This window comes from Diceros bicornis, chromosome 13 (assembly GCF_020826845.1).
Source record: "Diceros bicornis minor isolate mBicDic1 chromosome 13, mDicBic1.mat.cur, whole genome shotgun sequence".
Classification (NCBI taxonomy): Eukaryota; Metazoa; Chordata; class Mammalia; order Perissodactyla; family Rhinocerotidae; genus Diceros; species Diceros bicornis.
The window spans coordinates 46,668,893-46,689,502 of record NC_080752.1 but is presented as its reverse complement, the minus strand read 5'-3'; the positions used below and the strand labels follow the sequence as shown (position 1 = coordinate 46,689,502).

At 54.1% G+C, this 20,610-nt stretch overlaps 1 long non-coding RNA gene across 1 annotated transcript; it reads left to right on the top strand.

Moving 5' to 3' along the window:
- Nucleotides 1–41: 41 nt before the first annotated feature.
- Nucleotides 42–19,943, top strand: LOC131412480 (uncharacterized). Its single transcript, XR_009221778.1, has 3 exons — nucleotides 42–518; nucleotides 19,295–19,454; nucleotides 19,737–19,943. It is a non-coding gene; the product is annotated as an uncharacterized LOC131412480 (long non-coding RNA).
- Nucleotides 19,944–20,610: the final 667 nt, after the last annotated feature.

The following is a 20,610-nucleotide window of genomic DNA, read 5'->3' as shown; positions in this document are numbered from 1 at the left end:
AGGTGGGTAAACTGTAATAGCGACCACGGGCTCCAGGCCCTGGGTCAGGTCACCTTATTGAACCATTAGCATGAATCTGTCCAGGTACCCCTGACCAAAGACACCCAGCCTCCCCAGGCAATGACAGACCTGATTGGAATCCCAGGTCTGCCCTTTCCTGTCTGTGTGGCCTTGGGCAAGTTTAGTTCCCCTCTTGTTGGCTCAGTTTCCTTCTCTGTATCTGGGGATGCTAATCCCTAACTCATCAGGTTATGTGAGGGTTCAATGAGATGCCTCTTTTGCATACACTTATTGCTGTTTCTGGCACACAGTAGGCACTCAGTGGTAGCTCCCTCCCTCCTTCCGTAGAGCCCAGCTCCTCTCAGGACCCAGCTAAAGCAAATCTACTTGTTTTGCAGCTGAAGACATGACAACCAAAGACCAGGAAGTACTTCCAGATGTCAAGGCAGACTGGATTTGAGGCACAGGATGAGGACTATGGGTTGGCCTGTTTGTCTTTCTTGGAGGCTGGAGGCCAGGTTGGTGAAGCACGGACTACCTCCCCCTCACCCCCCGCCCCCACCCCCGACCATCACCACCACCACACACATTCACACTCTTACACCCTTGTCTCAGGGGTCAACTGTTTCCAGAAACCTTGCTTTCCTGTCTCAAAGGCACAGGAGCCTGAGGCGGCTGCAGCAGTGGCAGCCGAGGCTGGGAGGTGGTGACCAAGAAAGTCTCCTCCAGGACTGAGATGTCTAGGGTGGAGCAGGGTCCAGTGGAAGGCTGAGGGCAGAAACTGTGCTTGGCGAGCCACATATCTGAGCCTTTGCCAGAGAGGACTGGGGGACCCTGGGGCCACTCCATTGCTCTTTCTGGGCCTCAGTGTCCCCATTGTGGACAATTGGGACTCCTCTGCCGGGCAGGGGGAGGCAGAAGTCAGCTCAGTAGAGAGAACCCCGTCACTGCTGCAGCTGTGTAGCAGTGCCGTGGAGGAGGTGAGGTCCCTGATTTGGGGCTGTGAAAGCAGAGGCTGAGGGCTCCTTGAGCATGGCTGGGATGGAGCAGCAGATCTCCTCTTGGAAGTTCTTGTTCTTATTTGAACTCTAATTGTTCCAGAAAGCCTCTTCAAAAGCTGGGAAGTCCTTCCTGGGTCTAACTTCACCTTCCTGCTCTGGCAGAAGCTCCTTGTTGTTCTCCTTTCTCCCAGTGGCTCTGGAACCTTAACAGCTTGACTGCTAGGGTCGGAGGGGAGGCAGAGGAGGCGTTAAAGGAGAACCTGTTCCACTCTTTGTTGGTCCCTTAGTCCTCAATTAGGTTCAGATATTTAAAATAAATGAGGTTGGCTCCTATCCTGGGTAGACAAAAGTTGTTGGTGATGGAGAGGGAGTGTAGGAGCTGGGTTTTGATTGGTTGGTTGGCTTCGTGGAGGAGGAAGGATTCCATGGGGGCAGTACCCTGCAGTTGTCACTCTGACGGCTGTATGCAGGACTGCTGTCTGCTGGCGGATGGCCGGGGGCCAACTCCTTTCCTGGTAGCCACCTGTGCTCCACAGGTAAAGCTTCCAGGGACAGGCTGAGAGCCTGGCAGTGCCCGGCTGGCCCACTTGTGTCCCACTCTGGGGGCCAATTAAGTCTCCATCCCTAGCTGCGCCGATTAACAGTTAATAAGGCAGCAAACACCTGCAGCTATGGAGGCGAATTAAGAGCAACAGTCAGCATAATACACAACCCGATAAGTGAGCAATTAACAACCGGAGAAAGATTAATAGAAGCAATTACGTCCTACTCAGAGCTCTGTAAATACGACTGTCAATGGCTGGGGGATCAGTCCAGTCTCACCTGGCCCACCCCGGGCCACAGCCTCTGCCGGGAGGGGAGCCAGTCCAGCCAGCCTGTGGATTCCAGACCACAGAGCCATATACACATGAGAAATGCACATAGATGCCAACATGCACATAGGCATACATATACAGACATGCTAAGAGAGACAGTCCACAAAATGCAGTCACACAGATACACAAATCCCCCTCTGTCACCCACACTCACATTTACACAAATGGGTACACACAGCTACACATAAGTTCTGCTAGAATTACATACAGACATACGCGGAAAAATACCCGCAGTGTCACAAAGAGACACTTCTCTGTTTTACCCAGAGCTAGAGCCACACAGAGTACCAGATATACAGTGACACACATATACAAATTTGGACATGTAGACACATACAACTACATAGTCATAAGTTCCCCTAGGCATATGGCATCTGCCCTCCTTTGATGCCCAGCTTGCAAAGAGTCATCCACAGTGAGTGAGAGCTACAGCAGGGCATTGGACTGAGAGAAATGGAGTGAGGGTGGGAGGGGACGGAATGTGTGTGGACACATGCAAGCATGTCTGCACGCATGTAACTCTAAGCATGTGTGTCCTTGTAAGAGTGTGTTTTACCAATGTATGGACATGTTCCTGGGTGTAAACATACATGTGCCTGTACATCCGTGTGCCTGGATGAGGGTTTGTGTGCCGTGATGTACGCATGGGTATGTGTATATATGCATGTGTCCAGTGGATCTGTGGCTACACATGTGGGTTTCTGGTTCATGTGCGCTGCTATGCCAATGCCCACGTCTGGGTAATTGTGTGACTGTACCTCAGAGTGGCTTATGTGTGTCCTGTCTCTGTGCTGGGGAAGGGGAGGGGAGTCTCTACGGGATGCTTCCCGGGGAGCTGGGAGTTCTGATGATGCCTGAAACCACGGTCCACCTCCAGGGAACGGGGCTTGAGGAGTCAGGGAGCCCCTAGGACTCCTCGGGCTGACTGGGTTTTCTCAGAGGGACTTCCAGGCCCTCGAGTGGGACTCGGCACTATTGGGTCTTACCCAGACAGGAGGAGAGAAATGAGAACAGTTTCTAAAGAAATGGACCTGGAGGTTAATTCCTCCTAACTGAAAAGCCGAGCCAGGAATTCACTGAGAATGGGCACCTTCCTCTCAAGGCCACAGCTCGGGTCCCCACTGGGCCTGAGCCCTCCCGACTCCTGTCTCCACCTCGGAGCTTCCCATGGAAAAGCGCCAGACCAAGACCCATGCACGTAGCCCACGGTCTGGTCCGCATGCCATCATACACAGAGACCCCAGACCACGAGGATACAGTCATGCAGACACACACACATAGACAATCACGAATACAAACACATAAAGTCCTACTCACAGTCACATCCAGACTTATCGCCCACACACAGTCTTACCACACACTCAAAATCACACACACAGGGGCACACGTGCAGCGATGCTCACGCACACCTGCACTCCCACATGCCCACACTCCCATCACCCTCTGAGACGAGCCTAGTGCCAAGCCTGAGGGCCCAGAGGGGTGTCCTATGACGGGTCCCCGCACCTTCTCCAACAGCCTAGCCAGATGGCAGAGGCCGCCAGGCCCCAGGAGAGCTCTCCATCACCGATAACCCGCCAGCTGACAGGCGGGTGCACTGAGGCCTGGCTCTGCTGGAGGGGGCAGGGGTGTAAATAAAGAGGTAATGAGGCTCACCAGCCTCCCCAACCCCCTACCCTAGACCTGGATGCCGCCTGCTCCAGGGCCCCTCGTTGCTGGGCAGGGGGGAGCTTCTGGGCAGGGACACACAGACACAGAGACACACACTCAGACCTCCACAGGACACAAAGGACCCAGATACAGACAGGCACGGCCCCTCCCCAGGCATGAGCTGCTCACCACAGCCAGGGGTGACCTTGTAGAGAGCCTGGCCAGGCCCCTCATCTACTTCTCTGCCTGCCAGCATCTAATGAAAGCAGACAGGAAACAATGATGTGGTTCAGGGAATCAGATCTGAGGGCCCCCAGAGCGAAAACATCTGCCTGTCAGTCTGTCCTTCTGTCAGTCAATCCAGCCTGCTGTTTGACTTTCATTCATTCATTCATTCAATCTTTGTTTTTCATTTGTTCATTTGTTCACTCATTCATTCAACCAATACGGACATTAAATAAATCATTACACTCAGTCCAATGACCTGGCTGCCCTCCTGGCATCCTAGCCTGGGGGTGTTTAGCTGGGGAGGGAGAAAAGTGGGGTCTGGGCTCTGAGGGAGGAGGGGGAAGGAGTGGAAGGGATGTCCCCATCCCTTACTTCTTCCTCAGTCTCTCAAAGTGAAAGAAAAGGTGCTTCTTCTGCAGCTGGTGGGAAAAAAGCCAAATCCCAGGCTAATAGATAATAATAGCTAACACTTATACGCTCTCACTCTGTGCCGGGCTCCATTCTAAGTGCTTTACATGAATTAACTCAGTTCATCCTCATAACAACTCTATGAGGCAGGTACTATTATTAACCCCACTGGGGGCACAAGGAGGTTAGTAACTTGCCTAAGGTCAAACAGCTTGTCAGAGCCACCTCAAATGTTTAAAGAGCCTAGGGCAAGAATACAAAAGGAGGCCCCCAGCCCTCCACCCCTCCTGTGAGGGGCCTTGTATGCAGGCCTGTGGACGCCCCAACACTCTAGTCCCTGCTTGGTCCACACTCTTGGCAAATAGCCACCTTTCTGCCACCCTTTGGGCTTGAGGAGAAAGGACGTGGGAAATAGGCCACCCAGGCCCTGGCAGCTGGCTTAGGGCTGTTTGGGGAGGGAGTTCTGGGGTCCTAAGTTGGGGTATGGTCTAGAAGGGGCTGGAGCTCCAGGTGGGCACAACCCTGTGGGCCTGTGGACCTTCAGATTCTTTATCCCATGCAGAAGAGGGCCAAAGTGGGGGGCAGGGGGGCAGGGCAGGGGCCTCGGTTGCCCAGGTCTGAGAGTATTGGAGTGGCAGATCAGATCAAGATATGATCCAAGGCACTCTGGCTAGAGTCAGCTCTTAACCAGACTGGTGAGGACTGTGGGGGTCAGGGGCTGATGGGAGGGGCAGAGTTCTACCTCCCCCTCCCCACTGCCAACTCTGCCCTTACCAGATTCAGGCCATTCCCACCCAGCAGCATGCTCTGTGCCCAGCTCTATCAGGGTGCCGGGGGCTCTCAAGGATGACTTGATTCTCAATCTTGTCGCCCCTCCCACCCCATTCCCACTGACATCCCCACCCCTCCTGCAGCACGGATTAGGGAAGAAGTGGAGGCTCCTGGGATTGAATGGAGACAGGTAACATCAACACATTCAGCTCCCTGCCTTGGTTTCCCTGGCCCCAGGATTCCTGCTCAGTCTGCAGAGGCTTTTTCACACAATTACCCAGGCTAGGAATTTCGATCTCCGGTGCCAGCCAGGCCCTTGTTATGCAAATATAGGCAAATGAGATGCAAACGGAGCAGTCCCAGATTAACAGAGAAATCCCCAGCAGCTGGAGGAGTCACCATAAAGTCAGCTCCCTCGAGCTCCCCGGAACCCCCCTCCGCCAGTCTCCGTCCACCCGGGTCTGTCTGGTCCCTCCCTGTCCTTGCCACCACTGCTCTGTCCCCGTCGGGAGCCATCTGCTCAGAAACAGGGAGGGTCTGGACAAGGGGGGACACCAAGGTCCAGGCTTTCCACCAGCTTCCAGCTTGAGATCTCTGCCGTCCCCCCACTTTCAGGAGATCCCGGCAGGGGTGGGGGCTAGGGATGGGGGTGGTGGGTGGGGCTGGGAGATAGGGGGCGCTCTGTTTTAGCCCTGTAGAAGAGGGAATTCACACAGAGTTGAGGGTGAGGGTCGCCCCTAAGATGCACACACGTCAGTCAGACACAAGCCCCACACACTCTACCGCAGAAATCTGGCCACGCCCCCCACCCCTTCTTCCCCAACACACCACAAATTAAGCCACAGGCATCAACAGACTGGCAGGGCAGGCTGTGTCGCAATTACTGGGGCCTGGAGGGTGGAGGATAGTGCTGGTAGAAGGACTCTGGGTCTGTGTGAAGACAGAAGGGAGTAGAAAATCCTGCCCAGGGCAGGACTCTGAGGAAGGAGGCTGGAGGTGTGTAGAAGAAGCCTCGGCCTGGGCAGTCCCTACCAGAACCCTCCAGGGGGGTGGAGGCCGGCGTCTATGCCTTCAGGCACTGCCCCGGGGGGGAGCCCGGCCCGCTGGCTGGCCCAACCAGCCCAGGCCCAACTTCTAAAAATAAGAGTCGAGAATCTAAGCCCCTGGTTGGTTCTGCAGGAGCCTGTTGCCTTGGCAACCCCTTCTCAGAGGCCTCCCTCCTGGCTGGGCTGCCCCGTTTGGCTGCTGGTCCCTCTGCCAGCCCTCTGTCCTGTCCTCCTGAGGAGGGAGTGGGGGGTGAGGGGCTGGGGGTGGAGCAGCCAGGAGGACCTTGGGGGCTCCAGCTGAGCACAATGGCCTGAGTGTGAGACCAGTCTGGGGCTGTCTGACTGTGGGTGTGTGACTGTGTGTGCGACAGGGCCTGTGTCTGACAGCCTACGTCAGGCTGTGTCTTCGTGTATATCGCTGCCTGTGACTTGACTCTCAGAATCCCCATGGGGACTGTATTCTTTCTCTGTGGATCCAGGTCCATGTGTGTGACAGTACATCTATGTCCTGTCCTAGCTGTGGCCTTTCTACGCCTGCTCTTGCTCATGTCCCCCCAATCCCCGTGGGCTTTCCCTTAACCCGACCCACCCCCACTTTCCGGGGGCTGCAGGCTGGGAGTACAGAGGCATTGGGGTGCCCAGGGTGAGGCAGAGGTCCGGTGTGGTGACTGGGCCAAGGTCAGCGTCTCTTCCAGGGTCTGCAGCCAAATATCAAATAAGCCCCAAATCTGCCCCTCTGGGGAAATGGGGGAGAAAGCCACTCTCGCAACTGTGCAATCTAAATCTCTGCGTGCGCACCTGTGTGTGTGCGCTACAGTCATGGGCAGAGGCAGAGCCGCCCCGCCCCCACGTAGCCTCCCCTCTCCAATTAATCACCAAGTCCTGTCAAATCTCCTCATAATCACTGCTCCAGCCGGCCCCTCCTCTCTTCCTCTCTGCCACCACCACCCAGCCCAGGCCAGCCCCTTCTCCACCCAGACGATGCAACAGCCTCCTAACAGCTCTCCCCCCGCTTCTAGGTTCCACATCTTGCCTCACCCTATCTCCCATGCCCTAACCCCTCTCCATTCTGTGGCCAGGATGATCTTTCTAAAACACAGCTCGGATCCTGTTACATCCCCCGCTTAGGACCATCAATACTCGACTTTATTCTCAGGGCAAAGCACCAGCTCCTCAGCCTCGTCTTCCAGTCTGCTCTGCTCACCGCCTGGGTTTACCTGTTGCCCCTTCACCCAGCCACACAAGCTACCAAGAGTTTCCAGAAGAGGTCAGGATCTCTTCTACCTCTGTGCCTTTGCATATACTGTTTCCTAGCCTAGAACCAATCCTCCCTCCTTTGGATAAAGCTTACTCATTCTGAGACTCAGCACAGGCATCACCTACACCAGGAAGACTTCCCTGACTGCCCCCAGGCTGGGTTAGGAGCCTCTGTGTTCTCATAACATCCTGGGATGCCCACATACATTGCATGTATTTCTAATGACTTTTCCCAAAAAATTTGTACGAGATTTAGAAGAAACACAAAAGTATTGATTGAAACAAAAAATCACCCATAGTCCTCTCAGATTAACTCTCGGTTTATTTCCTTCCAGACTTTCTTTCAATGAATTGATTAAATATTTTCTTTCTAAAATTAAGGACATCTTATATGTAAAGTTTGTTTCTTGCTTTGTTTCACCTATCATTATATAGTGAGCATTTTTGCCAGGTTATTAAAAATTCTTCAAGAACATGACTTTTAATGGTTACATAATATTCTTATATATGGCTATATCATAATTTATTTAACCAACCCTCTATTGCTAGACATTTATGTTGGTTGTAATTTTTCACAGTTATAAACAATGGCAATAAGCATCCTTACGTGTGGTTTTTTTTCCAACATCTTTGGTTATTTGTTGGATTGAGTTCCTAAAAGTAGATCCACAGGACCAACGGGTCTGTCTGTTTCTAAAGCTCTTGACACCATGGCCCAGTGGCCTTCCAGAAAAGTTGTTCTAATTTACTCTTCCGTCAGTGGAGTCTGAGGGCGCCTCAGATTTCAGTTCTCACCAACACTGGTGCTGTCTTTAAAAAAACAAACTGTATTAATTTCAGTAGGTAAAACTGCATCGTATTGTTTAATTCGCACGTCTTTGATTGCTGGTGAGAATGAACCTTTTGTGTTTCCTCTTTTGTGTCATGCACAGATCACACTGAGCTATAATTATGTTTTTACATCCTGCGTCTTCTCACCAAGCTCAGCTCTTGAGGGCAGAGCGTGTTTGGGTCCAATTCTCTATATCAGGAGCAGGGTCAGAGGACGTGTTCTCAGAGTACCAGATGGATTGAATTGAGGGTGTCTTCAACCTGAGCTTGGACAGTGGGCAGACCTGGGGTCAAGCTTAGCTCTGAGGCTTGAACTCGGGCAAATCATTTCACTTGTGTGGGCCTCAGTTTCCTCATATGTTAAGTGGGTTTGAGTGAGGATTCAACACAATAAAGAGTGTGGAGAGGCACATAAAGGGCTGTGAGCAAGTGTCTATTATTTGAGGTCTGCTCACGCTTGGGATGCTGGCTTTGCTGAGGGAGGAAGGAACGTGCAGGAATGGCCGAGTACCCCCTTCCAGAGACAAGATGGTGCCCAGATGCTTCTTGGTCCAGAGGTGGGCAGGGAGCATCGAGCGAAGGGTCTGGGCAGGACTGGGCTATGGCAGCAGAGAGGCCCAAGTTCAAGATCAGCTGAGACAATGGGGGTTGTGCCCTTGTATAAGTCCGAGAGGGGAACTGCTGACTCTGTTCACATCTGGCAAGGTTGTGTGTTGTGGGCTGTTACCACACCTGGTATGGTTTAATCACCATCATGGGTGCCCACTGAACAGAGAGGGAGAGCACCTCTGCCCTAGTGGCACAGCATCTCTTCCTGAGATTGGCACTCTGCCACAGGGAGCATCTTGGAGACAAACCCTGGCGGGGGGCACCCTTACCCATTCTGGCTCAGGACATGTTCCAAGACAGACACGCACAATTTCTCTGCACATTACCAGCCTAATGATACTGTCATTTGGAGTCTGGAAATGAGGAGAAATCGGCTTTTTCTCGGTAATTAACGTGAGTGATGGGCCTTGAGATGGAGTGGCAGACCCCCAAGTGAGAACCAAGCTCCCAGGAAAGTTAGCTAGGTCATCCCCCTGCCTCTGGGAAGGTCTGTATTCCATCCCTGGCCTCTGCTTGGTCTCCCTTAGATAGGACAAGACCCCCACCCTCTGACCCCCTCCCCCATTAGTCTTCCCTTTAGGGATCATTTTAGGGGCTGAGCCCTGATGGTCAGATGGTTCCTCCTTGAGTCTGCCCACAGTCCTTCATGCTGCAGTTCAGTTTGCTGTGCCATTGCCCTCATGAGACTTGCCTTGTTGTTGTTGTTGTTTGGTATCCTTAGCTTAGTAGGGGCTTTCTTTATCTCATTTGTTGAAAGCAGAGATGAACACACCTGGATAAGAGTGGGTTGAAGTAAGGTGCTCCGAGTTTTGTGAGGGTGTTCAGGAAAAAACCTGGAGGGATGGGGGCAGAGCTTGGCTCCAGTGGGCCGAGGGCTGAAAGCTGACTCCACTTTCTTTTCCAAGTGCAGCATCTCCCAGATTCAGGAATACTTCTCTGGTTCCCTGCCTCAGTTTCCCCACTATCCTCAGGGAAAAATGTTTTTATCCCATCTCTTTATCTTCTCTGTTCATTCATTTTCCGTGCTGGATGAAGGAGACATGGAGTGAATCTGCTCCAGGCCCTGCCCATGAGCAGCTCCGAGTCCAGTGGGACAGGCAGGTGCTGATACCAAAGCTCCGCTACAGAGTGAAAGGTCCCACAGAAGCGGAGGTTACAAAGGGAGCTCGAAGGGGAGAAGAACTGGTGCTTCCTGGAGGAACCTGGGAGGCAGGGGAGGGGCCTGGAAAGATGCATTCAGTTACAAGGGAGGGGTGTTGGCAGAGCAATCCACGCAGAGGGAACAGCATGGTCAAAGGCTGGAAGGTGAGAAAGAGCCTGGCACCATCAAGAAATGGGGTCTGGTTCCTAGGACACAAGGTGTGGAGGTGAGAAAGACAGGGAGAGCTGGGAGGTCTTCAGGGGCCAAATGGTAAAGGGCAACGACTGCTGAGGTGGGGAGTCTGAACTTTATCCTGAGAGCACTGGGGAGCCATTGAGGGTTTAAGCAAAGGAGGAATATGGTTGGGTTTGTTCCTTTGGGTGGTCACTTGGGGAAATATGGACAGGGGATGGAGGACAGGATTGGCAGCTACTGCTATGGTCTCTGTGGTCCGGAACAAGGGCAGCGGGTTCCAGAGATGTTAAGAAGGGAGACCAGATGGGACCCCATGGCAGCTGTCAGTGGGATGGGTGGTTGCCAGTGATCCAAGGTCAGGAGACCAAGATGCATCTCAGCACAGTCTCCTCCTCCCACCCTGAGCCCCCTGTGGCTCCCACAGCCTCCAGGAGAATGTTTAAATTCCCAGTCTGGCCCTACTTTCCTCTGAGGCCTCAGCTCCCCCCACCATCCTGTGCTCTGAGCCACTGGTTTCTCTGTTAGTCCTGAGCTCATATGACCCATTCCAGCATCCAAGCCTTTATTCATGTTAATTACCATCCCCCCATATCTTCCCTCCTCGCTGTCCCCCCAGATCCTCCCCACCTCCTCAGTGAAACCAGCCCTGTCTGCCTCAGCTCCCCTCTATCCCCACAGCCCACCTTCCTTCGCTTTCTTCCATGCCCTTCTCTTAGCAAAGGCCTGGGCAGACCATGTCATCAGCATAAACAGTAGCTTAAAGATCCTTAAAGGAGAACTGCAGACTTTGGTCCAAGTCAGGGTAGAAGCTGGCTCCCACCCTCCAGGGCCTCTGATAGGGGCAGGCCGGGTGAACAGTCTTGTCTGCAGCTATCTCACCTCGGCCAATGGAGCTGTTGTTATTGCTCCAAATTAGGCACCAATTTGCCCGTGTAATTGTTTGCTAATTGGCATGAAATCCTAATGTAATTAGTTGGGCCCCTTATCGGGGAGCCTGGGGAGCCAGAGGCAGTAGGGGGCCGCTGGAGCAGGGAGGGTCTAGGAGGCTGGGGAAATGTGTCTGAGAGAGGAGGCCCTGAGCTGCCATCAGGGCTGACAAGGGATGATAGAAATGGCAGAATCTCACAGTTGAAAGGGCCTTTGGAGAGGCCAGCAGTTGCTGCCTATCTTACAGATGGGGAAACTGAGGACAGGCAGGGGGAGGCACCTCCTGGGGGCTGGTGGCAGAGCTGAGCCAGATATCCAGGTCACCCGTCTACAGTGACTACAGCTGTGGTCTGGCTGTGGGTCAGGATGGCATGACCTCTATTTCCAAATAAAGGAGTCCTTTAGGGGGAAGGTAGGGAAAGGGGGGAAGGCTGTGGGTACCAGCCCACTTTTTGAGCAGGCAATGCAGTGGGCAGAGGGCCTGGGAAGGATGTCAAATGGTTAAAGTCAGAGGAGAAAAGGGGGCAGACAAAAGGCTCTGAGCCTCTCCCTGGGGAATGACTTGGGCATTGAGAGGGAGGATGGGGAAGCTGGAAAGCCTGGCTTTCCTCCCTCCGCACCTATGGGCAGATCCCCCAAGTTCCACCCCAGGCTTTTTGCCCATTCTATCTCTCTGGAAAGGGTCTGGCAAGGGTGTTGGAGCCAGCTCATGCCAGCTTGCGAGAGCCGATTGTTAAATGTGTGGGAATTTTGCCAGCCAGTTGACTTCACATTGGTAGTTTAAATTGGCCATCGTGGGAGCATTTACACCATGGAAATTGGCAAATGCTACAAGTTAAGGCTACACGTCCCCATTCGCTACCCAGAGCCAGTTGTTGAACAGTTAGCAGCAGACACTGAAACCAGCTGAAATGTCATCAAAGAACCTCAAAGATTCTGATCATGTTAAGGCTGGAAGGTCCTGCTAAGATGTTGTCCCTCCAAATCCCAACACAATGGGAAACTGAGGCTCAGAGGCCATCTAGGAAGTCTGTGGCCCTCCAGACTCTCAATCCAGGCTCCCTCATTCCCTAGGACTGATAACAGGTGAGGGGGCTGCAGAGTTACTTGAGGATTCAGTCTCAAGTGAGAGGAAGGAAGCACCAGAAGCGGACAGGTTGGCTCTGATGGCCAGGATGGGGGCAGAGGGAGCCCAGGGGACCACAGGAGGTCATGTTGAAAGGGGCTCCTGTCAACATCCTAGCCTGTTTCCCTGGCTATCTCCCAGGCAGGAGGGTAGTTTGGCAAATGAGGAGAGGCTGTGGGCCCAGGCAGGACCAGGAGGAGGGGCAGCTAATACCAGGACCATTCTGGGATGCCATTTTAGTTACATGATCCCCACGCCCCACTCCCCATCCCTAGCAGCCAGTCTCTCCAAAATTGACTCTCATGCCTCGAGTTGCTCCCCATCCTCTTCCCCGCAGTCTATCCTTAATCTCTCCTACTGCATCAGTTCCCAAGGTTCCACTCTCTCTAATCACTGTCTATACCCAAATCTCTCCTGTTTCCTGGTCACTGTCCCTGGATGTCCTGAAGGCACCTCAACGCAGCATGTCCAAAATAGGAATCATCGACTTCCCACAAGTCTTTCCCCATCTGGGTAAATGGCACGCTCCCCCTCAGGGCCTTTGCACTGGAAATTTCCCTTATTTGGACAGCTCTTCCTCCAAATATCCCTCATGTCCTTCAGGTCTCTGCTCAGACGTCACCTTCTCAGAGATACCTTCCCTGACCCCCTTACCTAAAGTAGCCCCCTGTGCTCCTCTATCACTCCTGCCTCCCTACCCGACACTCTTTTCCTTCTTTCTACTTATCAACACTAACATGCCATGTATTTTTATGCTTTTGTGTCTGCCTCCCCTCCCCCACTAGAAGGTAAGCTTCACAGAAACACAGCAGTTATGTGGTCAGGTTCTAGAAGTTCCTTGAGGTCCTAGATTGTATCCATTTCACTCACTCGTGGAAAGACACTTTTAGTAGGCTCTCAAGAAATAGTCATTGAAGGAATGAATGAATGAACAAACAAATGAGCCTCTAACCAGTCCCCTTCTCCAATCCGGACTCCTCAAATCCACCTTCCAGTTACCCCAGTTGTCTTTCCTTAAATGAACTCTACTGTGACTCTTTCCTGTCCAAAACCTTTCATAAAGCTCTGTTGCTTTCAGAGTAAAATCTACCTCTGGTTTAGCTTACAAGGCTTTCAGTGATGTATTTCCAGCCTGACCCCAGCTTCACATGTCCTCCCCCAGATCCAGCCCTCCCCCCGGCACGCACAGAGGTGTGCACAGAGCCTGGATATACTATCTGTGCCTCTTTATGGTGTTCCCTCAGCCCTTAGGTGATCCTCTGCATTCTCAGACTCATTTCTTTCTCTCCTTTCTTCAGTCGATAGTGTTTTTGGAGCAGCCCCTTGGTACCAGGCCCCTTGCTGAGCCTTGCTGGGAGGAGTCAGCCCCTACCCCTTCTCAAAATGCTCCCAATCTGGCAGGGAAGGAGGATCTGACACCATCATTCCATCCCTAGTTCCTCTTTTATTGTCCTTTGAGCATCCTGACATCACCTCCCTGTGCCCAGCCAGGCCCTGGGGGGCCCCCATGAGGAGGCAGCCCCTGGCTCTTGCCTGCCTCTGGCTGTGGGATGGCACATTATGGGAATAACTGGATTTGGGGTCTTTGTGCCCCCCCCCTTCCAGCTTCTGGGAGAGAGGATGCAGGGTGAACCATCCCTGTCAGGGCCCAATCTAGGGCCTGCCAGAGTAAAGGGAACATGGAGTGACTCAGGCTGCCCCTTTGCTCTAGGACTTCTGAGCCTCATCCCCCTTCATAGGGTCCAAAACCCAGGGAGGGGTAAGGTTGTTCAAGTGAATGTGAGATGTGCACATGAACTTGCCTGTGTCTCTGGATTATTGTGTGTGTGTGAGTGTGTGCACTCCTAGATGTGCACCAGTGGGCCTGCCCCCTGAGCCCAGTGTCAGGGGCCTGTCCCACATCCTTGTGTGTGTTAGGTGTGCTTGGGCATGTGCCCAGGTGTCTGAGTTAGGGCTCGTGTGTGCACGTGCCTGTTAAAAGACAGCGCCCCCTAGGGACCCGGCAGTCCTTCCTGCCCTCTAGCTTGAGTCTCTAGTGCAGCCACAGGTCGGTGAAGATCTCACAGCAGCGCAGGCCTATTGCCCAAGATGGATGAGCTGCTCCCATGCCCTGAGAAGAGTGAGAGCGTGAAATGGGCGCCGCTCCGGCCCTCTGGCTAACGGCCCATCCTCTCCGGCCATTGCCTCCAAGATTCCATTGAGCGCCCGCGGGTCGGCGAGCTGGGCCGCTAGGGGAAGAGCGGCGAGGGGGGTGGGGTGCCCTGGACTGGCGACGGGCTAGCTCGCCCTCCGGAGTCGGCCTGGCCCGAGGTCTCTGCGAGGAGAGGGCCGTTCACTCAGCCTCCTGCGGGCGCCCAGGAAGGGCCAGCGGCGGCGCTGACACACAGCACGGGGCGCGCGGGCGGCAGTGGGGGGCGCGGGCCTGCTTTCCCCGCCCCCACCCCGCGCTCCGTGCGCCGTGCCCCGACCGCACGCTCACGCTCACCCATTCCGGCAGCTGCACGCTAGCACAGACACACCTACCCCCGCAAGCGCAAACGCTTGCGGAAACACACCATGACACAGACACCCAAGCACACAAACGCACGGACACACTCGCAGACTCACGCAGGGGCTGGGGGGCGGACACACAAAGACAGACACGCGCATAGACTCGTTCCTACAAATGTACGCCCACACAGACTCACAGATGCAAACGCTCGTCCACACGTGCGCAGACACACTGACACACCCTCACACCCCTGCAGACGTCCACTCAGTGACAGAGACAGCGAGCACCCAAACGCACCGACACACACACGCTCGTAAAGACTCGTCCTAAAAATACACGCAGATGCAAACGGCTGTCCACAAGCGCGCACAGACACCGACACGCTCCCGGGCACGTTCCTACAGTGACGGAGACCCCCCCAACACTCGGGCTTACTGACACTCGCAGCCCACGCAAGGGCTCCCACAGAGGCGCAGTCACACAACACGTTGACCCAGACACGCGACACACGCAGGCGCGTATTAGCAGACACACCATCGCACAACGCAGACGCACACGGGCCCAGCCGCCTTTGAAATTCAAATCCCGGCTCCCTTCCGCCACCAGCGGCCCGCGGCCCCGCACCCCGCCGCCGCCTCTGCTGGCTCGGGACTCATTGGGGCTGCCACCCCGAGCGGAAATTAAAATTCATTTCAGGGGAGACCTGGGCAGGGCGCGGGGCGCGCGGGCGGCCTCGGCGTTAGGGCCCTTTGTAAGAGGGGAGGGGTACTGGGCACCGCAGGAGAAGGAGCCCCTGTGCCTCCCGCTATGTGACCTTGACCCGGTGGCAGGCAGTTTCTGGGTTCCCTCAGGAGAGCTCCCCCCACCGAGGCAAGTGCAGAGCTCGCCAAGCTGGTTGGCAGTGTACAGCATGGCCAAGATCTCAGCCTGGGGAGGTGGGGGAGGCTTCCTGGGAAGCATTAGTTCAAAAAGTCCCGAAAGACAAGAATCACAGTGTCACACGTACAGATCTGCAGACATACACAACACACTAATCCACACTCCTCGTGGAGGCACATATATATAACACCGGGGCCCACCACCACTCACAGACACACACCAAATAGTATCATACACAGCCTTCCCTCCCAACTTGAAGGCCTGTCAACACCTCCAAGTACACACAGGGACACACACCACAGGCTGGCACACAGCCAGATGTATACCCAACACTGACACACAGAAACACAGTCACACATACGCCTGCAAAAGCCATACACCCTGACTCATACCCCACCCAAAGGCGCAGACACACACAGGCTGAACACATTCCCCTACACACACACACAGGCTCACACACACATTGAACACAAAGAAACATCACACATTCTGGTTGCACCCACACTCCAACAACACACAAACGCTGCCCTGTCAACACCCCACATTCACCCAGACACTGAGTGGATGCAAAAACCCTGGCATCACACACGTGTGCATTCTACACCATACATATATACAAACAGAAAAATAAATGCACGAAACACCACACACCCTGCTTATAAGACACACACACACACACACACACACACACACACACACAGAGCAGAGATCCCCAGAGCCAGGCCCAGGCTTCTGACGTACAAGGCCTAGGCAGACACACACAAAACCTGCGCACAGGCATACCATATACACACACAGACTCTCCCCCCACACATTGACGCACACAACCACCCACACGTGTACCGGAGCTCAGCCCCACTCACTCCCACTCTGACACGCAGAACACGGGCTCGGCGACGCACCCCAGGGCCTCTCCCCTCCAACCACAACACTCAGGAAACTTCTCCCCTCCCCGACCCCTCCTCATCCGCAGGCCTCGCCCCCAAGCCGGGACCCCCAGAGATCAGAGTTGTGCCAGGGTTGGCAGTGAGACAGAAGGCCCAGCAGTGACTGCTTTACTGCCAGCATGAGGTGGTGTATGTTCAAGCGAGAGGGATGTTCTCCTGGGGTATGTCAGCGAGGAGTGTGGTTGTGCCTGCCAGGGAGGTGTGTAGGTGTCAGTGGTCCCGTGCAATGTCCTTCCCAACACCCTCAGCAACTCTGACTGCCTCCCTGAAATCTGGGAGTCCAGCCCTCAGCCTCTTCTCGCAGGGACCATGCCTGGGAGTCAGAGCCCTCAAATCTCTCACCCCGAGGGAGCTGGTCTTCTCTGGAAGATCAGCTCTAATCCTGAAATAAATTATTTTCCACATTTGGCGCTTGGTCTGTCCTCTAGTGGGTGGCAAGGAGGATGAGACGAGGCAGGACTGAGGCAAGGCCTTCTTGAATGAGGGGCTGCCTGGGTCCTCTCTCCAAGCCACAATTTCCTTGTCTGTGAAATCGGGGCCACCACACCAATTTAAGGTGTGGTTGTTGCGAGGGTTAATTGTGACAAGTTAAAAGCAGCTGACACAGTGTCCAACCCACAGAGGGGCTCAAAGGATGAGCTGGTCCCTCTAGACCTCTAGGTCACCACTAGTCCTGCTGGCTATGCTCATTGTGTCCTGTTTGGCACAAGTCCAGTCCAGCAGGATCCAGGTGGCACAGAGCCTGGGGCAGAGAACTTGGGGCATCCCAGATGGTGGGAACACACTGGCCCCCCACTGCCAGTGTGCCCCATGCCTGCCAAGTGTCCCAGGCCCTCCCTGAGGGATTCCCCTTCTCCCTCCACTGGGGAAGGAAGCTGGGAGCAGCTCTTCTCAGGCCCCCCTGCCTGTCCACCAGCCTGGGTGTGTGGATACAGGGTATGGTGCTGTGCTTTCTGGGTGTCTGGAGTGGCTGCCAGGGCTCCTTGCCTTCAAGACCTGCAGCAGGGCAGTGCTGGGCTGTCTCCTGTCAACCTGCAGGGATTGTGCCTGACCTCAGCCTAGAGCGGGAGGTGACAGGACTGACAGATAAACCAGACAGGTCCCCACTGGACCAGAAAAAATGGAGGGAGGTTGTGTCCTGGGCTTGTGTGTGTGGTTCTTTATGTACCTGTGTATCCCCGTCAAGTGTCTATGTCTGTGGGCCAGCGACTGTGGAAGTGTGTGGATATGGGTTTGTCTGTACACGCATCCGTGTATATGCGTGTGTGTGTTTACACAGACATGGGAGGCAGAAACAGGAGAGGGGCTTCCAAATAAGGAGAGGAGGTGCTGCAGAGAAGTGGATCCAGATTCAGTTTCTCCGCAGGGATCACGCACACACACTGTCCTGGTCACACGGTGGCTCTGGCTGCCTCCTTCGCTGCAATGATCTCAGCAGATAAGAACTCCCACTGGTATGCCTCTCTTCCTGGGAGGAGGAAGGGGGCACTGGGAAGGTCTCAAGGTCAGGGCCCGATTCTGAGTCATTTCTGTGTCCCCAGAACCTGGAACAGCCTGCAGCCCTGAGTAAGTCTGCAAGGGGCCCACACTCATGCAGCTGACATCTCCCCGGGTCTGGCACTGTGTGCGGCACTTCATCTTTATCTTTCATGGGACTCACGTCAGCTCTGCTAGGTTGGGATCATTATTTCCATTTTGCAGAAGAGAAAACTGAGGCTTGGAGAACATAAGTGACCTGTCCAAGGTCACACAACCAGTGAGGGACACAGGCAGAAGTCCAGATCTGTGTGGTCTCAGGGCCTGAACTTTCTGGTTCATCACATGGGAAACTGTAAAACACTATTTTATTGGGCAAACATCAACCAAGGATCACAGACTGGAAGCTCCGTGAGGGCAGGGCCTTTGCTTGCCCTTTCACCATTCATTCACTCAACAAATATTTACTGAGTACCTACTACATACCTGGCATAGTGCTTCTTGCCAGGGGATCCAACTGTGAGTGAATGGACAAGGTCCCTGCCTTTATAGAACTCATAGTCCAGCGGGGGAAACAGATGACATGTGTGTAAATAGACAACTTATTTTCAGAGTAATGAGTGCTACGAAGGATATACAACAAGGCCATGGGATAGAGCTACTGGGGGTGGGTAGGGTTGCTTTAGAAGTGTAATCAGGGGAGGCCTCCTAGAGGAGGTGATGTTGGAACTGAGACCTTCCTAATGAGAAGGAGGCAGCAATGATAAGTGCTAGGAGAAGAAGGGTTTGGAGTTTTCCAAGAACAGCCAGGAGATCTGTGTTACTGGAGCATAGTGTGAGTAGGGGAGAGTGGAGATGGCTCTGGAGAGGCTGGTAAGGGCCAGATCATGCAGGGCCTGGAATGTCACCATGCTAAGTACAGTAGGTAGCCATTGGAGGGCTTAAGAAGAGGTGCTCTGATTTACATGTTAAAAAGATGGCTTGGTGGGCTCCAGAGAATGGATTGGGGTAGGACGTAGAAGTGGGAGCCCGGAGATTAAATATGATGGTGGCTTGGACTCTGGTGTTGGCAGTGGGGATGTGAAGAGTGAATAGATTTGGAATATTTTGGGAGGTAGAAGCAACGGGATGTGCTGATGGCCCGGATCCCAGGGCCTAGAACACAGTGAACAATAAATATTTGTTGAATGAGTGAGTGAAGACACCTTCTTGGTGCCAGGCTCTTGTGCATACCCTCCAGTATAAGACATGTATGTAAAGATCACCCAGGACACTCCAGGATCACCCAGACACAGAGGTCTTCTCCACCCTCTGCCTCAGGGGCCTGGGGCCAGAGAATGCAGGCATTACCCAGAGGGCTGCACACAAAGCAGACACTGACCTGGGAAGATCTGGCTGGGGAGCAACAAATCCTCCCTTCTCTCCCTAATCTACAGCACCAGAAAAATGACGAACCCCTAGCTTGGCTCCTGACCCATTTGGCATCTGCAGCAGGAAGGATGGAAGTTAGACAAGCAGGACTTCCTGCAGGTGGAGAGGGCCAGTCCACCTTTTCCAGGATACCCCTCCAGGATCCCTGACATCCAGAGCAGTGAGGTATTTGTCATATGAGCTCTGGGGCTGACCCTGGTAAAAGACTGTCACATGGATTTGGGTGTCTCTGGGTACATGTTATGAGCTCCTGATAGGTGTCGTGGGGAACTAGGAGACTTTGGTACCCAGAGCTTTGGGTTGCTGTGGGTGCCTGGCTGAGTGGCAATGGAGGGAGGGGCGGAGGGAGGGGTGCTCCTAGATCCCGGCTGGAAGGAAACCTGCCCAGGCTCTGGGCCAAATAAATCATTGGGAAGGGAAGAAGAACATTTTCTCATCTGTTTAAAGGGCAACGAAGCATGGCGGTGGCTGGCCCAGCGGGAGGCAGGCTGAGGCCAGGCGGCTGAGGCCCCGGTTGTTCCCCTCCTCAACCCACCATCCTCTCCCGAGCTGCCCCACTGAGGGCTGTGCTGCCTCCCGACTGGGCCACTGGTGGTTGTTACTGTTAACAAAAATACAAATTAATTGGTAATAAAATAATTATTTAAAAAGGCCCCTTTCAGAGGCATAGCTCTTATTAATCCATATCTTTTTTCTTACTGGAGCCCAGGTGAGGGCATTTATACCATTTCACAGATAAGGAAACAGAGGCCCAGAAAGCTGAAGGGACTGTCTCAAGATCACCTAGCATGGCAGTGTGAGAGCCCTAGAGAGCCTGACTGCTGGTTGCCTATGTGGCTCCATCCCATGAGAGGTTCCAGAGCGAGCCCCAGCGGGGCTAAAGGGCTGGGGTCATTGTCCTTTCCCCAGTCTGTGTGTGTTGGGGGGAGGCGAGGGGATGTGTTGAGGGGAGGCGAGGGGATGTCCCTTCACTCTGCCCAAGACCTCTGTGCTCAAGCTCTGGCTGCTGCCCCTTCCCCTGTCCTGTCTCAGCCCCAGGCTCCCCGGAGGCCCCTCCTGGGGCTAAGACTTGTTCTTCCCACCCCCGCCTGGGCTGTCAAAGAAGTAATTTCTCTTCAACCAGCTGGATTTGAATATGGAAACGATTTGTAATTACTCCAAGTCCTCCCGGGCGGCATTATCACCAGAGTGAGTCTGGAAGGGCAGGGGCTCCTGGGAAAGGAGGTGGGGAAACCCTGATGCAGGGAGGCACCTCGGGGAGAGCCTTCCAGAGGTTTGCCCTAGTCTAGCCTGCTTTTGCACAACCCCTGGGAGGCCCTGC